The sequence below is a fragment of the Macrobrachium nipponense genome, chromosome 29 (genome assembly GCF_015104395.2).
Source record: "Macrobrachium nipponense isolate FS-2020 chromosome 29, ASM1510439v2, whole genome shotgun sequence".
Classification (NCBI taxonomy): Eukaryota; Metazoa; Arthropoda; class Malacostraca; order Decapoda; family Palaemonidae; genus Macrobrachium; species Macrobrachium nipponense.
In genome coordinates, this window is record NC_061092.1 from 52262412 (window position 1) to 52266444 (window position 4033).

At 32.7% G+C, this 4033-nt stretch overlaps 1 protein-coding gene across 1 annotated transcript in view; it reads left to right on the plus strand.

Annotated features, from left to right (window-relative positions):
- The first annotated feature begins 1957 nt into the window (after positions 1–1957).
- LOC135206279 (zwei Ig domain protein zig-8-like) overlaps positions 1958–4033 on the plus strand; it is a 47583-nt gene continuing 45507 nt past the window's right edge. The window contains exon 1 of the mRNA XM_064237699.1: positions 1958–2291. The gene's annotated coding sequence lies outside the window, so the exon portion shown is untranslated. The remainder of the gene's footprint in view (positions 2292–4033) is intronic.

Here is a 4033-nt window from a genome sequence, read left to right on the forward strand (position 1 = left end):
ATGTCATTATATGTAATTACACCATAAAGTGTGTATAATGGCGTCAACATTACCAAAAATGAGCCGTAAGCTAAGTACATTATTGCAATTACCTGGCAAAGTCAGTACTAACATGGTAATAGCAAAGCATTTAAGTGACAAATGATTTACTGGAGAAATTCTTTATTTTACTGAAAATCATATTGATCATGTGAAGGATTTATTGATAATTATAAAATTAGCTTATGAATATAAATAATCTTAGTTCTTACTTGAAGCTGTGTTAATATTGAAGACAATCTCTCTTCTAAACATAAAATAATTTTAGTAATTCATAATATTTTAGTGTTGTTAAAGAACAATTAATTTTCTTTATGGAAAATGAGATTGATCTTAGTATTCAGCAAAATAAGTATGATGTCGACCATGAAAATTATAGTATCAATATATAAAAGATATGGGAAAGTAAATTGATAAAGAAAAATATGAAAAGGAAGAGCAAGCATGCTGAAGAAAAAGAAGAAGAAGAACAAGAAGAAGAATTACGGAAGAATTAAGAGAGAGAGAGAGAGAGAGAGAGAGAGAGAGAGAGAGAGAGAGAATATGGTAGAAACTAGCAGAAGTACAGAAAACATATAATGAAGAAGAAGAAGAAGAAGAAGAAGAAGAAGAAGAAGAGAGAGAGAGAGAGAGAGAGAGAGAGGAGAGAGAGAGAGAACATAAAACATAATGAAAATAAGAATTAAAAGGAAATCAGATACCCTCTTTAACCCCACTGGCAAATGTCGGTGCTGATATTGATCTCCTAAGCTCATTCATTTCCGCCCGAATAGCTGGGGTCTTTCATTAGGGGTTGTAAAATGCAGCTTGTAACTCCATTATACCCTGGAAAAGATTCCAGTTTTCGTGCTACTTCTCTAAAAATTTCTCTAAAAATATCTCGCTCAGACCTGCTTTATGTAGATGTTCTCTTCTAAAAAAAGGTAATAATAAAGCCGTGACTTCCTCTTATGTGGTATTTCTCTAAAAAAAGGAGCCCGGACATGATTCATGGCCCCTGTCTCGTGGACGTGTTGTTCATCGCCACCAAAATGAACTTGAAATGAATTAAGGGTTAGAGATTTTCATTCTGGGATTTGTTCGCCGCTTCATATTCAGAAGGTTGGCGTTGGAACAGGAAGTTCTTCATTGGAAGGTCGTCCCCTGATTTTGTACCTAGAAGTGTGAATTCAACATAAAATTAGAGCACTTATGTTTTATCTCGTGACACTAAGATATTTATATGTAAATGGAACTTCGGGAAAATAAAAAAAATGTATCATGTATTCGCATAAAACACGAATATTAGACCTGAGAATAAAATATTTTCCTTTTCGTGTAATAAGACATAAGCACATTCTTTATTTCAGCTGTGAATAAAAAAAAAAACTCAATTTCTTGAAATAGTCACAATTGTATTCTTTTAATTCGATATACCACAACCAAAGCGTTATTTTCTAATGTATAATAAAAAAAATTAGCAACGTAAAAGAAAAAAAAACAACCATAATAAAATCAATGTTTACATAAGAAAAAATGAAACAATCCAACTCAGCAAATCATTTTGTTTTTCTTTTGATGTCAACAGAAAGGAATGTATTATTGCATTTTGTCCCCAACGCTGTGTAAAACATAACAATCTTTTACTCCGAGATACTGTGAACAAACAAAGTAAAGTCGATGGTTTGAATCCTTTTTGTAAACCGAGCCTGGTCGAAAGTCCGCAAATTGCCTAACAAAATGCATCCCCCCTCCCCCTTAACAACATCGTACTACGATTTTCGGCACCACCTGGAAAGAGATGATCTTCTCGAACTTGGGGCGTTTGTTTTCCCCACAGGCAGATGGCACTGCCGCATAGGTAGGGGGAGAGAGAAGGGGGGTTAGGGCGTCGGAGGGACGGCTCCTCGGCTCTTCTCTCTTCCAGCCCGAGTAGTTGAACTCAGGGCGGATAGTCAGTCATCCAGTGAGTGCGAGTCTGGAAAGTCGCGACACTCCGCGATCTCAGGGTTCAGACAGCCCCTTTGCCTTGAGGGGAAGTAGTTAACCGGAAAAAAAGTAATGTGTTCCTTATTTCCAAAATACTTTTATTTGTACTAAGTCCTGTCTTAACGTAGGTCATAACCAGAGATGAGTTTTGTTCCTGGCTACGTAACAATTTTTAATGGAACACTCTAATAATTTCTGTTTGGAAGTTTAAAAGTGTAAGGGTGTGAATTGCTGGTGTACTATATATGCAGCTGATATACAGCGATACCATGGCTACACAGAAAGTGAGTACCAAACTTTGCATTCATATTGTATAATTAATCTAAATTATTGCGACAAAAAAGTTTTCTTCCGTGCGTTATTCTTGCACTTTTGAAAGTTGTAAGTGTGCGTTTGTTCGTATAATATATATATATATATATATATATATATATATATATATATATATTATATATATATATATATATGTGTGTGTGTGTGTGTGTGTGTGTGTGTGTGTGTGCGCGCGCGCGCGTGTGTATGTAATATGTATATCATACTATGAGGCCACAATTATTGAAATGTACACATGTAATTTAAAAAAGCATTTCTCGTTCGTCTAACTTTATACAAATAAATCTACAAGACCTCGAAGTAGCTAATGTGTACATATTTAGGCAGCGTAATTGAATTATTGATAGAAAGCGTTAAAGAATAAACAGTATTATTGCCTTCGTTATTTTATCTGTAAATAAATCGGGTATTGAAGTGTTTCGGGCGATGACATTTGAATTTATTGAGGAGAATTGGCATTGATTAAAATGTTGAGAACGATAGTATTTCTGGAATAGGAATACCATTATTGAGATATATTTTGTAGACATGGTTTTCGTTGCAAGTTACGCTTTCGGTTTCCAATATTGTGAATGAATAGAGGTTTTTTTTATCAGACGTGTAGTATCTGTGTTAAATGCACAGCGTTTGATTTTGCTCTTTGAAAGTTGAATATTTCATTAGATATTATCTTTATTTTTATTTTTTTCTGACTGCCTCTACCTTCTCCTCCTCCTCCTAATAATAATAATAGTAATAAAGGCATCGCTCATGGGTTTTTATGGTACCGTTTTATTTATTATGATAATAATCATGACTGGGCAGGGAAAAATACGGGAATGTACCTTAGATTTTATATGAATGGCAATGACACCATTTTCACTGGAAATATTCGAAACGACAGGTTTGCCTCGATCTTCCGTGCAAAGTTTCTTTCTCAAAGTATCTGTAAACCTTTTGTCTTTCTAGTGTCTTATCTGGACTTGAAAACAAAAGTAATGCCACTTTTCTCTCGGAATGTAATTTTTAACACGAATAAATACATTATTTTCAAGAAATTTCCGTTCTCATCATAGAGGCGATAAAGAGAATCAAGGGCAACTTTTCTGTAATATTTGGCGCTGTGAAGTTATTTGTATCTGATGATTCTCTTGAATATGGAAATACAGTGACCAAAAAATTACGATGAAAATAAAGGCAATACAACGATATCATTGTTACACAGAAAATACGTACCATACTATGTATTCCTTTTGTATTATTATTCTGAGTTATTGCGACAAAAAGTTTTCTTCCGTGCATTATTTATGGACTTTACAAAGGTGTACTTGTGTGTGTGTGTGCTTATGCATATATACATAGTTTACGTTTACGTTAGTTTACGTTATTAAATGCAAATCTGTGGTTTAGTTGATGAACGCAAATATAATATCTTAAACTGCTTAGTATGATGAAGTTTTGAATTTTAGATAGTAAATAATTTCAACTTGAGGTCACGAATTTCACAACAGATGCTCATGATATATATATATATATATTATATATGATATAAATAATATATATATATATATATATTATATATATCATATATATATATATATATATATATATATATATATATATATATAGATATATATATATATATGGTATATATATGTTAAATATATATGTGTATATATATGTATATATAAAAAAAAATATATTTACTAATCTA